The sequence below is a fragment of the Anomalospiza imberbis genome, chromosome 4, assembly GCF_031753505.1.
Source record: "Anomalospiza imberbis isolate Cuckoo-Finch-1a 21T00152 chromosome 4, ASM3175350v1, whole genome shotgun sequence".
Lineage (NCBI taxonomy): Eukaryota > Metazoa > Chordata > Aves > Passeriformes > Viduidae > Anomalospiza > Anomalospiza imberbis.
The window spans coordinates 6,287,534-6,310,556 of record NC_089684.1 but is presented as its reverse complement, the minus strand read 5'-3'; the positions used below and the strand labels follow the sequence as shown (position 1 = coordinate 6,310,556).

The following is a 23,023-nucleotide window of genomic DNA, read 5'->3' as shown; positions in this document are numbered from 1 at the left end:
CAACTTCATTTTAAACACAAACAAAAAATATGTGAAGCAAGTCAACCCAGCAAGCAGCAAAATATTTTTTTCTACCCTTTCTCTACCTGACCCTTCAGAGCACTGTGTAGGAATGCACCTGTGTCACATAGGGTCACCTGGATACCCACACCCTCTGAACATCCATCCCTTCCAGAGACACTCACTTCTCTTTCCAGACTGGTATCAAAATGACACCGTTAAGTATGAGTCAGACACCCACAGATTGGCTTATTAAGTATTGTGGCTGTTCTCCCAGGCCTGTAGAATAACCCTTGCTCTGTATTTCCTCTCTTAAAAAAATACAATACCACTGTTCCTGAGCTACTGTGTTTTACATGGACCCTGAGCTTGTTAAGTCCAGAATGGTGACAGGATTAATTTCCAGTTATGAAGGAGTTATCTCATTGTTGAACATCATTGGGACCTATATAGATGAGAGAGCTCTCCAGCACCACTAAGTCTGAGACACCCTTGGGCACGGCACATGGTCCATGGAAACTTTATTATCAGAGAAGCAGCACCTGTGGGTTACTGATCCTTCAGTGCAAAATTTCAGTTGAGTGCAAATTTTAACATCACATACATAAATACCACTTAAATCCATTGGTTGATCTAACCTTTGGGTCTTTAACAAAAACCCCAACACTTAAACTCAGCATGTATATTTTTGTTTTTGCTGTTTCACTTTCCCATCTCACCTGGGAATTAAAAGAGCCAACAAATTTATAACAGGGCTGCAAACCAAAGTTTGGAAATTAAAAAGACAATTCGCTTAATATCTACCCCACTGGAATGAACCCCAAATTTCTTTGGCATTTATCCTTAAAGCAAGCTTGACAATGGGGCAACACGAGGCTGAAATGCTCAAAGGCAAAATTGTTCTGAGATAATCGGTTTATGCTCATTCCCAGAGCGTGCCAGTCATTGTGTGCCCAGCACAGACTCCCTTCCTGTGCTAAAGGACAGCAGGGCTCTGGATGTTTACTGCTCGTGACTGGAAGTCTCACTCTATATCATGATGTAAGCTGGCAAATCTGTAATGAATCCATGCCAGTGCATTACAGTGCAGGACAAAATAAAAAACTATGCAGACTATAAATTCATAGGGTAGCTGCTTCCCAGATACTGAAAACATCTAAATGCTAGTTTCAAATCTGTGCAGCAGGCTCCTTGACTAACACTTGGCTCTCAATAAAGAGATTACTGTGGGATTAAGCTTTACCTTGGGAGGTAGAAAAGAAACAAATCTCTAATTATCTCTACTCTTGTACTCTGGCCATGATTTCTCTTTCTCTGGGGAAAAATAAGCTTTGTACTCTCTAAAGTTTAATGTGTGTATTCTTTCAGTTTATTTTAATATATTTTAAACTATTAATAAGATAACTTGTAACTTTTATCTTCTTGCTTTTACATGTACTTTCTAATAGGAATAATTTTTGTGTTGTTCTTGCAGCATATACACGTTCATGCTAAAAAGCCCCTTTATAAATATTTTACTCCGTAACCTGAAATTCCCTTTTATGTATGGCCTAAACCACTTGAACCACTGCACGAGAAGGAATTTTCAATTTGCAATCACGCAGTTTACTTTTTGTTACTATTTAACCAAAAAATTGACAAATATTTGCAAGGCAAACTGTCTGTTAATGACTAAACACCATCAGGAACAGAAATAACCTTACTCATATAGAGAGGAATGCCATCCAAGAGGCAAAACTACTATCCTGTTCTTCCTCCTAGGGGCAAAGTTGAAGCTGGAAGAAAACTAACGTAGGAAAAAAACACAGAAATCTTGATCTAGAAAACTAAAATCATGGCTATGCTGAGTGAAGAGGGAAGGAAACTGAAGGATCTACTTTCTAATAATGTGAGAGAAGACTCAGTATGTGATTCTGAGATAGAAAACGAGAAGTTAACATCAGGCTGGAATTGCAGTTTTAAATAACATTAGAAAAACACATAAGAGAGTGTTTTTGGTAGATTTGATGAAGAGGAATGAGAAATGCAGAGAAATTAAGAGAAAAAAATAGAGAAATGAGGAAAACTAACAAGGCATCACATGGAGGTATAGGAAGATAGTAAGGAAAAAGCATCACGAAGATGTGAGAGAGAAACATGGATTGTTGCATGAGACAGATAACCAGATGCTGCACATGCAGAAGAAAATAGAATCACCAGGAAAATTTACTAAGCTACACTAAAGAAACAAGCTAGAAAAGGAAAAAAACAACATGAAAAATAAAGAAAACCCTATGTTATCTGTCATTTTCTCATTTGTAGTAAACCTAATCTAAATTTCACATAATATTGTTTGATTTAGAGGAAGTTGGGAAGGTTCTACAAAATGTTTTGCTTTGTATTTCCCTGGAAAACAAATCACAATTTTCCTGAACTATTTCTATTCTGTTAGGAAAAGTAGAACAAAATCTATTATGCTGAGTTAAACTGAATTGATGTTTAGTTTGCCTAACCAATCAATCCCCTTATCTGGGGTTAATCTATAACTAAACTTCTCCTGGGTGAATTGTTGCAGAGTTTCTAGGGAGTTATTGTTCAACTACCACATTCTATTCAATGGATTAGCTTTCCCAAGGAGAATTGCAGCTTTCCATCTGCCAAAACTGTTACATTATACAGTACTTGCAGGAAAATCCGTATGTCATGGGAGACATCACCTGAACAGACACCCAGTCTAGAGATGAAATGGGTATAGGCCACAGAACAGTTTCTTTCATAGATTCCCCATTTCCACTTGTAGTCATTATTTGCTTCCAGTCCACAGCCTTGTAATGGTTTTCTATTTCCTACTCTCATGTCCTTTCACACCCAAAGATATTTTTCTAGGCTCCATGCTCTACACCTCTTTCCACATTTCTGCCACCTTCTCTCTGTTCCCTCCTTTATTTACTAGACACTGCCTGCTAGACAGCCTAGTATGTCTGCAATGAAAAGTAATATGCTCTCCTTGGCATTTTGGGCACATTAGCCTGTCCAGGAATCTTCATTCTCAAATAGCTGTCACTCAGACCCTTTTCATGAGCCCACAAAACAGGCCTCCTGGCTGATGCTAGTTAAAGGGTCAACAGAATATGTCAGTAAAACATTAAGTCCTTGGTGTATGCTGGCACAGAGCACACATCTTCATAGGGTTTAAAAAAGAAATAAATAACATTTTTCAATGATGTGTTGTGATGTATATGCCCAGGAATGTAATATGTATGTATACCTGATAGGTATGTTGATGATAAGAAATGCTTTCAGCTTCCATTGATTTTTTCCCTTGTCCCTAGGACTTGCTGCAGATGTAAACAGATTTCCAAAAATCTAATACCAAAAATATAGCATGTACAAAAGAAATTAAGTGTTGGATCATAGATCAATTGTAACTAGATTTCTTGTGTTTTGTTTTCTTTTCTTTAAGCACCTTCATGTATTTTACAAACTAAAGAAGCCTACATGTAAAATTAACTTCTATGTATTGCAAATGTATAAGTCATTTTAGCCCTTCCTTCTGGAATCAACAAACCTCACAGGAAAAACCTTTTCAAAGCTTCCCTCCAAAGAACATTTGTGTCTGAATTATGAGAGACCTAAAGGATGAACTAGTCAAATGTCTTCCAAATCCTGAGTAAATCTGCTTTGTGCTGGGGAGGAGTTGTCTTCCACCCCCACAAAGGAATTTCAAAGGTGTGAGTTACTCAATGTACTTGCATTTTTCAACAGAAATAACAGATGTTCTCAAGTTTCTCCAAGCTGTGACTCCAACTGTTGTGCTGAAAAAAGTCATGACCTAGCTCCTACAAACATATTAAAACTGATTTTTTTCACTTTAAATTTTATTAGCCAGTTGCTTTGCCTATTTATACCTTTAAACATGATGATTTCAACAACAAAGGGACTCATCACACACTAATTGAAACCAATGTCAGCACTCCAACTGAGTGCCAGAGTCCTTTACAAACACTGCCAAGCATACTCAATGAACTCATGTTTTAAAAAAGTCCAATCTTTGCATCAATTCTAATGCCTTGTGGTATTCAGAATATCAAAACAACAGGTATAGGAACTACAGAATTTAATCAAGGATTTGTCCCTTTCTAATTATACCTCAAAACTACAAGATTAGACCTGCCTTCTCCTTATTTTATAAAAGGTATTATTAGATGACATTATTTGAATAAAGCACATATGGACCAGTGATGCAATCATGGTATAAATCTCATTAACTGCTAATTTAGGACTGGACTAAATCAAGCTCACAGTGGGTAAAAGCATTTTTAAAAATACACAGCTATCATTTCATGTACATTTTAGTCCACCATGTCCCCTACCTTTGAGCATGGCAAGACACAACACATGATGTGTATTTTATGAGTTAGACCTATACCGACCAGTGACCTAGTGTATCTAAGGAAAATGGCAATAGCTGAGCCCCTTCCAAAACCTTTGCACCATGGGAACCCTCATGTGAGCTTCTCTCTACCCATCTCTCCATATTCACAAAACTTGCAGGATTCCAACTAGTTTTGATATTTTAAAACAATTTTCTTCTCAAACTTGACATATAAAACTGGTAACAATGGATGAGAAAAAGACTGTCACTCAACAACTTTTTTTTTTGCCTCAGTCTTCAATGGCAAACTTTTTTCCTACACCCCTGGAGTGGATGGACAGCCAGATGAGGACTGGGGGAGCAGAGTCCCTCTGATTGTAAAGATCAAGTTCCTTCTGAGGAACCTGAACGTACATAAGCCTGTGGGACCCAATGAGGTACATCCCAGAGTCCTGAGGGAATTGGCTGATCTAGTTGCCAAGGCACTCTCCATGACATTTAAAAAGTCAAGGCAGACAGGTGAAGTCCCAGGTGACTAGAAAAAGGGAAAAAATAGTGCCCATCTTTAGAAAGGGTAAAAAAAAGGACCCTGGGAATGCCCACCTCTGTGTCTGGGAAGGTCATGGAAGAGATTGTCAGAGAAGCTGTGCTAAAGGCACATGGAAGACAGGAAGGTGGTTTGAGACACCTAGCATGGCCTGACCAAAGGGCAAGTCTTGCCTGACCAGCCCAATGGCCTTCTCTGATAGGGTGACTACATCAGTGGACAAGGGAAGCTCTACAAATGTCATTTATCTGGAGTTTTGTAAAGCCTTTTACAGTGTCCCTCACAACAGCGTTCCCTTTAAATTGGAGAGAGAGGAATTTGACGGGTGGATTAGGAATTAGTTGGATGGCTGCAGGAGTCCCTCAGGAGTCCATACTGGGACCAATGCTATTTAATATCTTCATTAATTACATAAATGAAGGGATCAAGTGCACCCTCAGCAAATTTGCAGATGACCCCAAGCTGAGTGGTGCTGTTGACACACCTGAAGGATGGGATGTCATCCAGAGCGACCTGGACAAGTTCCAGAAGCTGGGCCATGGGAATCTCATAAGGTTTACAAGACCAAGTGCAAGGTGCTGCACTTGGGCTGGGGCAAGCCCTGATATCAAAACAGGCTGGGGGACAAAGGGATCAATATCAAGATCCCTTTGCACTTGGGCTGGGGCAAGCCCTGATATCAAAACAGGCTGGGGGACAAAGGGATCAATATCAAGATCCCAATATCAAGGGATCAAGAGCAGCCCTGCCAAGAAGGACTTGGGGATGTTGGTGGATAAGAAGCTGAATATGAGCTGGCAGTGTACACTCATAGCCCAGAAAGCCAAATGTGTCCTGGGCTGCATCAAAAGCAGCGTGGCTGGCAGAGCATGGGAGGTGATTCTGACCCTCTCCTCTGCTCTGGTGAGATGCTAGAACTCCACCTGGAATGCTGCATCCAGCCCTGGGGTCCCCAGCATAGGAAGGACATCAACCTGTTGGAAGTGAGTCTGGAAGTCAGATGCCAAGATGATCAGAGGAATGGAGCACATCTCCTATAAGGAAAGGCTGAGAGAATTGAGATTGTTCATCCTGGAGAAAAGAAGACTCTGCGGACACCTATTTGCAGCCTTCCAATACCTGAAGGGGGCTTACAGCAAAACCAGAGACCTTTTATATGGACATGTAATGATAGGACAAGGGGGAATGGCTTTAAATTGAGAGTAGGTTTAGACTAGATGTTAGGAAAAAAAAATCTTTATAGTGAGGGTGGTGAGACACTGGAACAGGTTGTCCTGAGCAATTGCAGATGCCCCATTCCTGGAAGTGTTCAAGGTCAAGTTGGATGAGGTTTGGAGCAACCTGGTCTAGTAAAAGGTGTCACTGCCCATGGCATGGGGGCTGGAACTAAATTATATTGATATTTAAGGTCCCTTGCAACCCAAACCATTCTAGAATTCTATGATTCTATGATAAATTGGTCCATATATTCAGAACTTGTTATGGACAGGTTAATAGACAAGTAGCATGAAATCAGGTAAAACAGTAATGTTGCACAAAATTGATGCAGCCCATTCTGCCTGACTGACAGACCCTAGAAAGTAATTACCATGGTGAAATCATTAACTAGTACTGTGTTAACTCCAGGGAGCTCTGCAAACAAAGATTCTCTTTTAGTTTGTCAGAGACACAAGAGAATAGTATCTTTCTGTTCAGGATTTATGGGCTGAAATACTAAAAGAGTTTGTTATCCAAGTCAGACAAGCCTGTAACAGTAAAGCCTTCACTTGAAAGCTCTGTTGATAACACTAGTCACTTGTTACAGACATATTCTCAATCCCAAGAAACTTTCTTTAACACAATTCAGGTTGCACTTTGTTACTTTAGGAGATATCAGATGATTACAAGCCACTAAAAAGTGTATTTGTCTCTCTCATAGCAAATAGCGCCATTTTTAGTTTAATAAAATTAAATACACAATGCCTGTATTCTTATAGTATTGTCTCATCAAAATATACTTTTGAAGAAAATGAAATGTTTTGACTGCTGACAAATGAACAGTTCTTACAAAAAGTAATTTCTGTACTGATTTGTTTCCTACACTCACCAACCAAATATTCAGGGCGCCAGCTCTCTACACATTCATGACTAAAAAGACAATAATGTGTAGACTTTGAGACTTTTTCAGATAAAGAGGGAGAGAGCCTTCCTCACCTGTAGTCAGAGATTTTGTCTGTGTGATTTACTCACAGAGTGTGTATATCATTTGAATGACTTAAGTCAAAGACCTTTTCACCATGTACCTGGTAGAATCAACACTTAATATCCAAATGAATAATAGGGTTTGCAGCTTGGGAATCAAGTCTTCCTGAATACTAGAGTCAGCTATCTATAGGTGATTACTGGGTGTATATTCCACCTTTTAAAAGCATAAATACTCTGAAACTTCATGGCCCGTCACCTTAATTAGCCAGACTAGTAGACAAGTAAAGACATATTTTATTATCAGTGCTATTTATTCCTGAATGCTAGGGGAAAAAATGGTTTTGCCTTTCATTGCCTGCAGGGAGAAATTATTAAGACATCTGCTGAGAATTGTGCTGAGAATTGTACTGACATCAGAGATTAAACTTTGTAAAACAGTATCAGTGAATGGCATCAGGGACTCATCAAGACCACAGAGGAACTGAAGCTCTCTTCTCATCTGGCATATGTGTTCACACTACTGAGGGCTCACTCTTACTGGGGGCTTTGAGAGTAGTTTTCACCCTTTCACTATTCAGTCCACAGGTTCTCTTGTGATTAGTCCAACAGCATGAAAATGATAGCTGGACATTTTTAAAGGTATATTTATCCACTGTGCACTGGATGGAGTCATGCCCTGCACTGGGCTCAGCAGTTCATGAGCTTTATTGCATGGCTGCATCACTGATTCATTCAATTAGGAACCTGATAATACTTATTTTATAAAATACAGAAGATGTGACTACCTTAGAGTTTTGAGGTGTAACTAGAAAAGGATAGATCTTTGACAAGCTGGTTTGGTTCCTGTGCCCATTGTTTGGTATTCTGAATACTTCAAGATGTTAGACATTATGCAAAGACGGGGTATTTTTAAACTACAGGCATTATAAGGCAATAAAGTAAAAACACAGAAAGGAGGCAGACATATTGCAGGGAGCTGTGACATGGCAAACAACCGTATAGAAAAATACTTTTAAAATTTTTGCTTCCCATACATCTCTTTAATGCAGGCTGCCACACAGAATAAAACAAATGTCCTACATAAACTAGTGTATTATGTCAATAGAGTCATCTTTATCAAATGTACTTGTAATCTTGCCGAAGAACGATATGAAAGCTATTTGACAAGACTCATTTTTCCTGAATAAAACACACACTTTGTGGTCATGAATGAAAATGTGATCTAGCTGCTAAATATTGAAAGAATGTAGATCTCATTTCTCTACCTCAGTGATATCTTAATTCTCTAAGAATCTTAAATTGCATACCCTATTATTCTAATTTCTGCTCCAGTCTTAACCCTTTAAATTAGTTTTTGAAAAGTATAACTTATAATAGAATATTCTTTACTCTATATTCTTTACTTTACCTACACATGAGATGATAAAATAACAGAATTTCCAAAAGAAACAGAAACAGGGGGGAAATGCCATTTTATATTAGCTCTCCATAAAACAGAATTTTGCAGAACCACTCATAGCTCCATGCTAAAAGAAATGTAGCCAGATGTTTGTCCAGGCAGCACTGTGGGTGACTTTGACTATGATCCTGGTAAGGGACCTGTAAAACACATCACCATGCCCCCATCGCTCCGTGCTGAGCATGGTTCTCACTGAGTGAATCAAACAGAGTGACTACAGCCCCTCAGGGTGCATTCTGGTAATTCTACTAAGCCAGTAACAGTCATCTGTCAGAAAAGGCACTGTTCCAGTCCCCCTCTTTGTCTCTTAGTCCCTGCGGCAAATTTATGCCTGGAATCCATAGACTTAAGCAACTTTGGTATGGCAAATTAAACAGCCTATGCTGGAACTACTTCCTGGAAGTACCTTACAGACTTAGAAACAAGACAAATAATTTGGTTTACTGTATTTTCGTTGTTAATGCTACTCTTAACATTACACCTAAACCCATCCTCACTGTAGCTTGCACTGTACAGACATAATAGCAACAAACTGTTTTGCCTTTGAAGTGCCTTATAGAGAGAAAATGAACAGGAAGAGGTTATAACTGGTTCATATGAAAAAGCATCTCCAGCAAAAGAGTTATGTAGCTATGCTCAGACTCTGACATATGTCAAGGCAGAGACTTGATGCTTGAAAAAGCAGAGAAAGAAGGGTTTAGGGGTATTACACAGATTTTGTGCTATGCATAATCAGCAGCATGGGTGAAAGCATGAAAGTGAATGTACAAGACTGCCTTAAAATACTGGTATCATTTGTATAATGGCAATGAGGGATACTTCTTGGTCATGTAGATTAGACATAGCTTGAAAAGTAAAGAGAAGTCATTTGTATTTCATGCAGTGAAGAAAGGGAGCCAATGGCATTGTGCAAAAAAAAAGAGAAGTGACAGGACTGGAACAATGAGCTGAGAAAATGACCTTTGCAATTGGATAGAGAGACAATTAAAGTGTTGTTAAGTGCATATATGTTATGCATATAGCTCCTGGCAGCTGGTTTTCTGGGGAGGAAGAGAGACCATGGGAACTGAGAAGAGAAGGTAAGCCAAGCATACCTGAAAAAGATAAAAAGCATTAACAGGACAGACATCAACTGTTGAAAACAAAGCACAGCTTTGGATGAGAAAAGAGAGAGCACAAGTGCATCTACCATTAAGTGAACTGTAATTAAAGGTTAGAAATACTTGTAAGAAATTTATACAAAACTATGTCTGCAGTCTGGAAAGCAGCAGTAATGAAGACTATCTCTAAAACAGTACCAGTCCTGACACACTTAAGCACAACTGAATTCAAGGTAACTCAGACAGTTCTTGGTGTTTGCTTTCTAAAACAGAGGTGAATCTCAATTGAGTTCAAAGGAATTACAGTATATTTTCTGTCTTTCTCCCAGTGTCTCTAAAGTTTTCCCACTGGGACTTAAAAACTGAGCAAGCAGAGATGAAAGGCAAGTCTTAAGAAAAGGCTTGTCTTCTGCCAGAACTCTTGAGCACTGATTTGGGATACAAAGAAGATGTGGATTTGGATTAGCAGGCTACCCATTGATTCTCCCAGCATACTGAATCCCTGTGGATTGTAAGGACCCGGATACAGTATAAAGAGTAAAGGAGCTCCTGCTTTGTCCAAGAAAAGAACATTTATTTTTTCATTCTGTCCAGGTGGTGTTCTGCCATGGAAAAGGGATTTGCTGTAAGCCTTTAAGTGTTGTACACTGACCAAATTTTTCTATTAAAAAGTTCCGTGTGGACAAATCAGACTACAGCACACATTTAGGAAGACTCAGGAGACTTACAGGAGTACTTTCATGCAGTGATAGCAACAAATACTATGACAGCTAGCAAAATTCAGCTGTGAGTTGCTAATTATTATGTGTTTCAAATGTCTTTCATAGACTAAAACCCTCTGCAGTTGGAGCTCTGCAGTCTCCAAAAGGCTTGTCTGGAGTTTATCCTCTGGAGGCTGTGGGGAGAAAGGGAGTGATCCTTCCCTGACTAATTATGTAGCTTTATCTGCCTTCTCAGATAGAAGATGAAATGTCAGTTTTGAGAGCTTTTATGCTTTGGTTTTTTTTTCCTTTTTCATATTTCAAAAAATAGTTACTTGGTTTCGCACTTATTAAAAAAAAAAAAGCTTTTTGACATATAGGGCTTTAAGAAATGATCCACTATTATTTTCCCAGGAGGAGGAAAAGTTGTCTGTGGGATAATGAAGTGCTTGCATATAGCCTGATGGTGTGAGCCCAAGATGTATCCAACCTGGGAAGAAATAATACCACTCCAAGGTTGCCTTATAGTGGGGAGAGGTGCCATCTTTCTAGCACGGCCTGTAAGGAATCAAAGACAGGTATACTAGCTCACAGCACTAGTGAGATGAAATAGTCCTGTAAATCTTTAATATTGTACATACTATAGCGTGTTAGGGTTTTCCTCCTTTCCTTTTCTAGGACTGGAATCAATTTGTGTTTCACTCTGATCCTCAAGTTGTGAACTTCTAAATACACAGCCAACAAGTCTTGCAATCAGACAGCTCTTCATGGCTCTCCGTCTGGGTTGTCTGGCAGGCTTTCACATGACACTGTCTTCTCAGCATAGTAATGTTCATCTGGTTTTGGTGGAACACAGTTACTTGTAATATCTTTGTTTTCTACCTGATAAATGTATTTACTGACCAACATTTCTCTAAATAATAGCATAGCTCTACATTTAGCCTTTGCTTCTTGCAAACAGATTCCCTTTCACTGAGTTATGGAATTGTTACATTATTTTAATTCTCTCTATACTCTTTTCAAATGTAATTTTTTTTTTTTTTTAGGAAAGGAGGGTTTGCTTCCACCATCTTGTTTAGGTTAAATCTCATAATTTTTAAGCAACAGTTCTGCATTAAAATATGAGGACAAGAGAAAAAAAAAAGGTACCCTTCTACAGACTCATCAGGAGTTTTAATCTTAGACATGTTTTATTGTTTTACTGTATTCAGCAAATAGAAAACCCCAAGTTTGGGTATAAGCAGTCAAATCTGTAGCTTATAAATGGAATTAATAACATCATAGGCATAAGTTTAATATTTTGCTTGTGTTGTTGCCAGCTCCCTGATCTCTGTGCACTCACTGTAGAAACAAACCTCTGGTGCTGGCCCAAAATAAGAATGTATCTGGGTTTTGTCCCAGTGTTAGGTTTTGAATTCCTGTCTGCAGTAATTAATTATAAACCACTGTTTCCAGGCCTTCCTCTCTATTACTGTTTTCTGAAGAGCAGCTCCTGATTTTGTATATAGGATGATTATTATTTCTTCCCAGGTGTATTACCTTACATTTATCTATATTAAATCTCATTTCTCTTTCCTCTGTCCATCTCTCAAAAGTTTTCCCTAACTTTATTCTCCAGTGAGGAGAGATCCTTTCTCAGAGCTGCTTTGTTTATACGATGCAGTACTAGAAGTGCATAATAGGTAAAATAATTGTGTATCACTTCTAGACTTTTCATTTCCTCTTTTCTGCATTCCAGTTCTGCTCCCTCTGATGTAGTCATTGACTTCAATTCCATCAAGAACAAGCATTTAAAGAGCTGGCCCATTGTTTCGATAATGGCAGTAGTCCAGTTATTGAAATTTCTTAATCCTTTGTTTGGATTAAATTTCTTGTTCTCTTCTGAAACAAGCATGGGGGATGAGAGAAGAGATTAAACAATATTACACTGCATCCCAAGCCTACAAAAAGGAGTTCATAAAAGTGATTTGTAAATAATCTCAGTGTCTGCTGATTTTCTGCACCTGAAGGAAGTTGTGTAACTTCATGCCAGCACTTTCATCTTGGCATGTTTGGATTCATTTGTGTCTCTGCCGTATCCAAGTTTGACTTTCAGCTGACAGATACTTGGTTCTGGGCTAGCTCTTGGCACAGCAGCTCCAGTACTGTACATCACCACTGATTTGTACCCTGACATCTCTCAAGTCTTCTGTAATTCTCTCTACATATCAGCAAAATTAAGATGAATTAGCTGAGAGCAACCCTTTGGGTTTTAGATAGCCTTTGACAAAATCTTGCCCAGGAAGTAAATTTGCCTGGTCCCAGCCAGCAGTCTAACTGAATCTGAGCAAGGCCTTCATACAGATGAGAAAGTGAATCTTTTCTACCAGTGTCACTTGAAATGTTCTTGAAATGCTCTGTAGATGACACGAGTTGCTGCAGTGGTTTCTCAGGGGTTTGGGAGTTCATGCTCCCTTCCTGGCTTTGGCACTAATGATCATGCAGTCCCGCAGGGAGCCGGCTCAGCAATGGAGCTAATTAATTACTGCAGACAGGAGCTCAAAATCTAACATTGTTGAAAAATCAACTGCCTGTGCTGTTTTGTCTGCAGCTGGTCTCTAATGGCTGCATTTGGGGAAAATCTTTAGAACAACTAAGAGCAAAAATGCTCTTTTTCTTTCTCTCTCACTCTGCTGTTAAACTAGTACAGCAGTGAAGCATGGAATAGCATGGAATAGTACCAAATGCAACAAATTAGAAAGTGGCTGACTAATGTCAAATTAAGAAAAATTAGTTCTTAACAGTTTTAACACTAGGGTACTCCTACCAAAGGTACAGCTAAAAATGTAAGACTGGAAGAGACCATCTCAGTCACTGAGTCAGTCCCTGCAAACACAAGCTGTCATTCAATAATCACTGAGCCCAGAATGATCCACAGAATATTGACCCTGCATGTTTACATACAAGACAGGTCTCTTTCATCATTTTACAATAATCTTAAGACCTACTGTGAACACAAAAAGTCACAACTTCAGGAAACGAACAAATGAAATCATGGACGTTGTCCATGTCTGAGGACACAGATTCCCAATCCAGCCTTTCTCCCTTCCCCTTCTCACCACATGTACCAGCACAGTAGCATCAGGTCAGGTCACAAGTTTAAAACTCACTGTATAAAAGAGTGATTCATAATCTGACACATCAACTCCCTGAAATCAGTGGAGAACAAGCAGGATTTTTTGGGGTTTAGTTCAAGCTTATTTCTTGGCTGCAAAACTCCCTGGGCCAGCCTCCTGCTCAGCTGCAAAAATACCAGGACAGACCGTGATAGCTCTGACTTAGATAAGGATAAACTGTTGTGGAACTGTACTTCAGAGATGCAATTTCTCATTGCAGCAAAGCCAACTAAATGGTTAGCTGCCACTGAAAAGAGCAGCTCCATACAAATCTGTCCCAACTGGCACTGCATTTCAATAAACTATGCTATTCAATAAACTATTCAGTAATTACTTACTTTTTATGGTGAGGTTTGTTTTCTTCTAGTTCAGCTTGCCATGGCCACCAGAAAAATGGAAATGCATGGCCAAGAAGGAGGGGAATGATCTCACTTTGTTTTTTGTACTGGCAAACTGCAAGCATTGTGGTTACATTAAAAAACTGTGCTGCATAAGCAGTTCCCCTTGAATGCTCCTATCTGCTCTGTTACCATTTGTGTGCCAGCATCCACAGTCATACAGCCTACGTTAGACAAGATCAAGGCCTAATTAAACCCAAGAAATCTGGAGAAGTAAAAGGTTTTTTTCCTTCCTGACGACGGTGTTCCCTGATTGAGCTCATGTCAGAGCTGAATAAGATTTGCCCGTCTGATAGTGCAATAAGAAAAAAGATGTGGTAGATAAGGAGTTGGAGGAGCTGTGGACAAAATTTTCAGATTTTCCAAGGAGGTCCATTCCTAAGTGAATGTTGGCAACAGCCTGCACTAAGCACAGAGCTGGACTAGATGATTTGCACATATCCTTCCCAAACATTTCTGTGATTTATAATTCTCTGCCACAGGAATTAAAGTCATACACCTGTACTCAGAGCAGTTTTTGTACATGTGCCAAACGAGACAAACAAATAAGTGCACTTCAAACTTGCACAAGCTATTAATGACAATGTTTTTCTTACCAGTTTTGTATGTGCCCAGACATAAGCCAGCCAACTCTATTAAATTTCAGCATTTCTTGGGTAAAACTCCTAACTGGGTGCTATTTCCACTCACCTGCTGCCCAGAAAAACAGTCACTCAGAGCTTTCACAGAAGTCTGCCACTGTGTTCTCTCAGTGCTTCTTCACCCTTATTCCTCTCTTATATCTTATACTCTGTGCACAGCAGCAGAATAGTTCTCTTCCTAATGTAGAACCTCTCCTACAGGAAGAAAAAAATGAACTCTTCACAATGTAGCTTTTCCCTCTTTATTTAGCAAAGGGGAATTACAATTTCTATGTATTAATGGGATTTATAGATCACCTAAGTAGAGAAAATGAACGTTGTATGCAGAAGATCTGACAGCGTTGCTCCTTTAATCCAGAACATGCATTAGGTAGTGCAAACACACATGGAGAATGCAAGTATCAGACCTCCACAGCTCCAGGCACCTTATCTACCAATCTATTGACACATGCAATGTATCAGCAAATGTCAGCTGTAATACATAATAACTGATTTTCCTCTGTATGAAAAAAGGGAGTAACTATTAGGATGTGACCTTGCTCTACACATAGCATCAGAAAAAGCAGTGCCCATGATTCAAGAAGGATATATAAGCACTAGGAAAAAAAAATTCAGGGGGCAGAAAAAACGATCCAGAGGTTGAAAAATAACACCTAAGGTATAAGGATTAAGACGTCTATTAAATCTGTCAGAGAAGAGCGGTGACTGGATCACTGCACCCAGATATACACACATGGAAAGGGTACTTGATTGTAGGGTGAGCTTTTCAGTCTTGCAGACAGAAACATAAAGAGATATAATGAATGGAAACTGGAGTCAGACAAATTCAGGATGGAAATGATGTGATTTCTTAGCAGTGGGGGTAACTAGAGATTGGAACAACTTACCTGAGGAGGTGGTAAGTCACCATTGCTTGGAGTCTTTCAGGCAAAATGAGGTATTTTCCCAGGAGACATATTCCAGTCCAGCCTCCAGGAAATCTCCTGAAAGAGATTAGGCAAAATGATCACTTGTTTACAGCCTACCAGACAGGAAGCTTTTTCATACAAGTCTATAAATGTACCCCAACAAAGTGCCTGCTATGCTGTTTTGAGCTGGGGAACTGAGGCTGGGCCTACAGTATCAAATTTATAATGTCCCTTCTGGAAGAAATAGTGCCCTTGTATCCCAGGCACAAATTTGATTTAAATATTTATCATCTGGTAGCAGCAGATGGATTTTAAAAATAAATAAATAATTTTTTAAAAGAACAGAAATCAAACATATACTGCTTATAAATATTTACGTAGTTTTCATGGATAATGCTGGCTTTTGTGTTTCTCTCTTTAAAAGCATTTTGCCAAGTGCCATGACTTTAAAAGTCAGAGATATCTAGCTGTGCATGCATATATTTTCCTGGCAGGCACAGTGAAAAAAAAAACCTAATTGAAGATAACATCAAAAAGAGTAAAAAAATACCCAACTTTTGATTACTTACTCTGCATGTGCCTTTTTCTAGGCAATATTATTTTTTTTTAAATCTATGTTCCTATTATGAAGTGGTCACTATCACTGCCATACCTTGAATAAGAAAAAATTGGTTGATGACATTATAAAATTTACAATTGCTCAAATCTTCAGGGAAATGGATGCCGCTCTGTGACATTAAACAATCTACAAAGTGCCAGGAGCAACTATACCAATATCAAAAATCTGTGAATTCTCATAATTTTCATAATTTTACAGGTGTTATATCTTAATCCATTGTGTCCAAGTATATTATGCAACAAAGTTGCTTGTTGACTTGCCATGGGTCAATTATCATAGATTACAGCACTGTTTGGGTTGGAAGGGACCTTGAAGATCAGCCAGTTCCAGCCCACATGCCACGCACAGAGACATCTTTCACTAGACCAGATTTCTCAGAGCCTCATCCAACCTGATCTTGAACACTTCCAGGGATGGGGCATCCACAACTGCTCAAAGCAACCCGTTCCAGTGCTTCATCACCCTCACAGTAAGGAACTTTTTCCTAATATCCAATCTAAACCTAACCCATTTCAGTTCAACGCCATTCCCCTTGTCCTATCACTACATGCCCCAAAAGTCTCTCTCCAGCTCTCTTACAGCCACCCTCTATGTGGTAAAGGCCACAATCAGGTCTCTCCCTTCTCTTCTCCACCCTGAACAACCCCAACTCCCTCAGTCTTTCCTCACAGGAGAGGTGCTCCAGCCTCCTGATCATCCTGCCCTCCTCTGGACTCACTCGAACAGGTCCATGTCCTTCTTATGTAGGGGACCCCAGAGCTGGATGCAGCACTCCAAGTGCTGTCTCATGAGAGCAGAGTAGAGGGGCAGAATCCCCTTCCTCGCTCTGCCGGCCCTGCTGCTTTTGATGCAGCCCAGGACATGTTTGGCTTTCTGGGCTGCAAGCACACATTTTTCGGCTCACGTCAATCTTCTCATCCACTCACACCCCCAAGTCCTTCTCCTCAGGGCTGCTCCCCATCCATTCCCTGCGCAGCCTGTATTTGTGCCTGGGATTGCCCACACAGCCACACACACAGCCTTGCACTTGGCTTTGTTGAACTTCATGAGGTTTGCACAATCCCACGTCTTGAGCCTGTCCAGGTGCCCCTAGCGCCTCCCTTCCCTGCACCAGAGTTTGGTGTTGTCAGCTAACTTGCTGAGGGTGCCCTAAACATCCCTCTCTATGTCACCTTGCAAAGGCGTTAAACAGCGCCTGTCCCAGTAGCGACCTCTGAGGAGCACCACTTGTCACTCCTCCATTTGGGCATGGGGCATTGACTGCAACTCTTTTGAGTGTGACTATCCAGCCACATCCTTATCTGCCAACTGGTCCATCCATCAAATCTGTATCCCTCCAGTTTACAAACAGGGCTACTGTACAGGACAGTGTCAAATGTTTGCACAAGACCAGGTAGATGATGTCAGATGCTCTTCCCTTATCTACCAATGCTGTTATCCCACTTTAGAAGGCCAACAAATTTGTCAGATCTGCCCTTAGTGAAGTCATGACAGCTGTCACAAATCACTTCCTTATTCTCCATGTGCCACAGAATAGTTTCCAGTTGGATCTGCTCTGTGATCTTGCAAGATACGAAGGTGAGACTGACTGGCCTCTAGTCCCTTACATCTTCCTTTTCCCCATTTTTAAAAATGGGGACTACATTTCCTCTTTTCCATTCAGAGGAAATTTCACCAAACTGTCACAGCTTCTCAAATACAATGAATAGTGGCATAGCCATTTCCTCTGCCACTTCCCTCATGACCTGTGGATGTATCTCATCTGGTCCCATGAACTAGGTCACCTTCAGGTCCTCAAAACCTGATCTTCTAGAGCAGAACCCAATCTTCTTTCTTCTCAGAATCCCTGCCTTTGCCCTCTGTAACTTGGGCACTGTGGCTGGAGCACCTGTCAGTGAAGACTGAGGCAAAAAAGTTGCTGCGTACCTCAGCTTTCTCCATTATGGCAGCAGCTCTCTGGCCACAGAGAGCAGGCACAGACTTTCCCAGGTATTCTCCTAGGCTGTGAGAAGATCAGATAAAAGAATGAGAAACAGTTCTTATCTCCACTTGTTGCACCTGCTGTTGTGCATATGTGGAATGTGTCATGGAGATTTGTTTACCAAAGGGTGATTTCTTAATTGGACACTGGATGGTGTTTGGGTTGATTGACCAATTAGGTCAAAGCTGTATCAGAAGGGCTGTAAGGGTTACTGAGTTTCTTAATAAGTATAGTATAATAGAGTATAGGATGATTATAATAAAGCAATTGATCAGCAATCATGAAGTCAATGCTAATTATTCCCCATCTGGGGCCTGCGGTGACATTCCATATACTGAATAACCATGTCCCATTTCCTTACAGACAGGGCCCACATTTTCACTAGTCTTTCCTAGTTATTGCTGATAGCTCATGACATTTTAATCAAACCTCTATCTCATCTGTCTGTCAAATAGAAATGAAACAACAGAGAGAAGCTGCCAGAATGACTACTTCAGATCCTTTAAAAAATACAAAAAAAAGGAAAAAGATCTTGTAATACCCTTTATCCCACAGGTTATTCTGAACACTGCCTCTTGAACAATGCTTCTTCAGCTTACCTTGCTCTTACAAATAAGCACTAACCTTCCTACAAACATCAACTTGAATATTCAAATTTTGAAAGAATGCTATGTTTATAGATATATTAAACAATTATTTAAAGACAGCAATTCTGCAGTCAGTGCTTTGGGGATATATTTGCCATCCGTTTACATAAACACAGAATTTATGTTATAGTCATGATTGTATCTCCAATCTGAAACATTGCTGTGTCTCACTGAAGAGGGAAGGCAGGTCTCCTGATAAATGTACTGGAGGAGAATGTGCTTTGCTCTTTGTCATACTGCTGTCTGCCTCCATGACCTTGCAGCAGATATTCACAATTTCTGTAAACTTCTGGTGACTGAAAAAATCACCATCCTCTTCTTTCCTTCTCCTCTCAGTACTTACGGCCTTACTTAGGTAGAAAACAGAATGGTTTTAAGAAGCAGATATGTTGGATGCCCACTATTCCACAGCAACAACTCAGAGCCTGAAAAACACACTTAGAAGTGCATCTTCTGTTTTTACCAAGAGGGAGGCAAACCCTGGAACAAAACCACACCTAACACCTGTATGTGGCAAATGCATCTGTTACTGAAGCTAAACCCTACAGGGGTAATGAACAAGAGGCCACAAGCAAACAATTTCTCTCTCCAGATGCACGCATATGGCCTCATGCAGCAGTTCGCGCAGAATCCTCCAGCCAGGTCTGAGCCAGACTCATAGGCACTGTGTATTTGCATGACCACAATGTTGTATCTGACCTAATTAGCAATATGTCCAACGTAATTAGCACCATGTACCACAGGATTAAGTACTTTTGGTGCAACAGCACTCATACCCCAAGTCTACAGCTGCTGTCTCCTATTTCACAAGTAACTCAATGAATATATGCGAAGCTCTGTGCTCTGTTGCATGGTGCAGAGAAACATGGTGACACAAACATGGCATGTCATGTTTGTGTTGCATGTTTTTTTTAACTAGCAAATGCAGATATTTTTATTTTATTGCTTCCAAGGCAATATGCTGCTTTGCTCACTGCTGTTTTTCTATACCATTTCTATTTAACTGAATGGGAAAAAGAATGCTTAGCACACCAAGACACAAGGATGAAATATGTTTAGGATATGCTTCTACATGTGTCTAAAAAGAACCCAAACAGTAAAAACAGCTAGGTGAAAAGAAATCCCTAAATCTCTATGCTCAGCTGCCCATGTAAGTGCTGACTCTCTGCTACCATATCTCTAGGGCACTAATTTACAATTCTGTAAGATGTTACTGTAAACTGCTTAGTGGCAATGCTATGTCCATTTGCACAAGCATGAATGATGATCCAAGGTGTGAAAGCAACAGAAAATAATCCTCTGATATTTATATATTACCTTAGGGAAGTACGTCTCCTCCAGGGCATAGCATTGGGAATTTTTTACCTCAAAAAAAATTCTATTTAATCCCTTTTAGTTTCTCAAATAAACTGATAGACTATGCCTATTTCAAGTTAACACATGGACACATTAAGTGTAGTAATGAAATCCAAAATTCCTACAAGCGACTAAACTGGACATTATCTGCTGGCAGTTTACAGTATGTGTCACAGTAAGAGAAAACCTTGAGAAATTTTGAAAGATACAGCAATTGCTTCAGAGAGTGTATTCAATATGCTGAGGGCGACCAAAAACAACATCATTAACACAGCTATGAGAAAAGCAGATGGAGTAGATATGGAGACTGAGAGAGAAGAGGACAGGCAATGACAGGAAAAGACAAAGTTGTAAAGTGCTGTGGTGCAGTTGAGGCCCAAGTTGAACTGACAGAGCACCCAGCTGCTGCTGAGTGAGTGGGCTCCATGGGCTCTTGAAACAATAGCCAGGAAAGCCCTCAGAAGAAGTGAGTGCTTCTGTGCTGGGTTAGCTCCCACAGCTGCCTCACTTGGGTGAGATAAGCACCTGTGCTGGCACAAGGGAAGGGACAGGAACCAAGCTGTGCTGGAGGGTGAGGAAGGAGGTGCAGCACCACCCTGCCGGCAGCAGGCAGCTATTAGCTTGGCTCATCATCAGAATCAGGTCACAGCCTAACAGCTGGCAACAGCCCTACATAAACCAGCACAAGCCATGGCTGCTCTGCAACCCTGCGTCTCTCACCACTTGTCCCTGCTGCAGACCCAACTGCCTCATAGCCGTGTCTGGAGAAATAAGCTGGTTGTAAAAGGCTCCTCTCCTCCCTCCCCTGTGCTATTTTTCAGCCAAATCATGTTCCTAATCTGGGTTATCACACAGCTGAACAAAACAACTGTGCCAGCAAACCAGCGGGCATATCAAAGAGACAGGCATGGATGGCTGGGAGCAAAAACTGTCTTAGGCCAGCACAGCTGCCAAAAAAATTGTCAAACTGCACTCTCAGAGGGCTACAGGGTTTGCAGAGACAGGGAAATCTATGGAGATACACTAAAGAGGTAAGTACAAAAAGAAACCACAGAAATAGGCCAGGGAGATAAGTGCAAGAATAGTGTTTCAAGGGACCTTTTTGACAGGTCAGGTCAGACCTGGGAAAAAAAAAAGCTGTCATAAGCAGAATGAGAGATAATAAAAGCCTAAAAAGGTATATCTGTGATGTGAACAAAGATAAGAAGATACTTTAGAGAAGAAAAGGAAATAAAATTCACATGCTTCAAGATAAACAGGTCAAAAAAAGAGTGAAGTCAAAGATGGCTCCCATGATTCCTACAGGTCTGATTGACAGACTGTAATTGTGTACCTTCCAGACAGGATTGCAAACTCCTTATCCAGGAAAAAACACTGGGCCTTGTGTAGGGACTGCAGATGGAGTTTCAACTCAGGAGGTTCTCTGAAACACTATACTACATTTCCTCAGCAGGTGGAAGCTTTTAATCCTGAATGCCTTGCTATGTAGTTTTTTTCAAATTAGCTTGAAAACTAAAATACTTGTACTTGCTCATAAGGATAGAAATGGACAGTCTCAATAGCATTGCCACGGAGGACAGGGGTCAACATTTTTCAGATGCTTTGTAAGCCTTTACTTAAGAATCTAGAATGGGCCAAAGCCACTTCTCTCAGCCTTTACCTTTGTTGGGGAAGAAGGGGTATTCAGATTCAGAAGCCTTGACTCTGCCTCCACTGTAATTTTGCTACTGTCAAAACACAGAACTGCAGCTAGGAGTGTTGAAGAGCTGATTTTGATGACAAATTATTACATCAGGATGGAAAATGAGTCCACATTTGTCTGTTTCAGTAATGGAATGAAAAAGTAAGCCACTCTCAATTTTTGGAATTATACCCAACTTCAAGAGATAGATCCGTGCAATCTTGTCTCCTTCAGTGCCATCCAGTGGAATTAATGTGAAATATCACTCTTATGCACAGGGAGGATATACAAAAATACAACGGCACAGAGCAGACAAAACAGCTCTACATTTTCAAGAGGTGCTGTTCATACCAGGTAAATTGCAGGTTGTCAGGGATATTGGTATAACAGTAATGAAAAACAGAACCATGATTTCCAATAGCTATAATTCAAATTAGATCTGACATTGTTGCCTGTATTCTCAGGAAAGCGCCTTATATAATTTCTAAAATAGTTTCACAAATATTTGTGTCTGCAAAATATGTAGGACTTACAAAAGTCATGCTGGTATAGCATGGTATAATGACTTAACAGCATCTGTTTATGTAATGCTCCTATCCACATCTCAAGCCAGCAAAATATTATCTGTAATTTTGCTTCTCCTCTGAGGTATGAATAACTTGACTGAAAGAGCAGGGATATCTGGATTTACAGGTGCTCACATTATCAATAATACAGTATTTTTAACACATATTCACACACATCTATATTGTATTACATATGTGTGTGTATGCAGACACGTGTACCTGCTGTATACATATATACACACACACACAAATGAAATGTAGGTATGTTGTAGCCTCACAATAGATTCTCTCTTATATAAAAGCTCCTTGCCCTTTTAGTACTTTCCTGAATCTTCTCAAATTACAATGAGCTCATGCCAATATTTGCATTAACATTCCTAAGGCCATTTTTTTGCTTTTTCCAACTCCAGGTTACAGCTGTGTGCCAAAGCTTAAGGCTTCCTACCTAAAAACTCTTTAAAGGTGGCTTTCAAGATGGGTTTCTGCAACCAAATGGAGTTCTACCTCTTTTGTTCCTTTATAGGACACAGAAAAGACAAGAAAATATCTTTTACTAAATTAAAAAGTCAGAATATCTTCTTGGTTTTACTTACCCTAGCACATAACTATTGGAAATGGAAGAAAAAAAAATCATTGAAATGCTAATGTCTCTGTGCTTGTGAGTTTTAACTTTCCTTTCCCTAAGTCTCTGTTCGAATCCCAGTGGTTCCTCTGTCAATGCTCCCC

At 40.0% G+C, this 23,023-nt stretch overlaps 2 long non-coding RNA genes across 2 annotated transcripts in view; both read right to left on the bottom strand.

Annotated features, from left to right (window-relative positions):
* Nucleotides 1-23,023, bottom strand: part of LOC137472177 (uncharacterized) — an 88,585-nt gene that overhangs the window by 60,066 nt on the left and 5,496 nt on the right. The window lies entirely within an intron of this gene.
* On the bottom strand, nucleotides 10,953-21,574 carry LOC137472174 (uncharacterized). Its single transcript, XR_010998046.1, has 4 exons — nucleotides 21,384-21,574; nucleotides 15,427-15,522; nucleotides 14,495-14,734; nucleotides 10,953-11,181 (listed from the first exon to the last, which is right to left on the bottom strand). It is a non-coding gene; the product is annotated as an uncharacterized lncRNA (long non-coding RNA).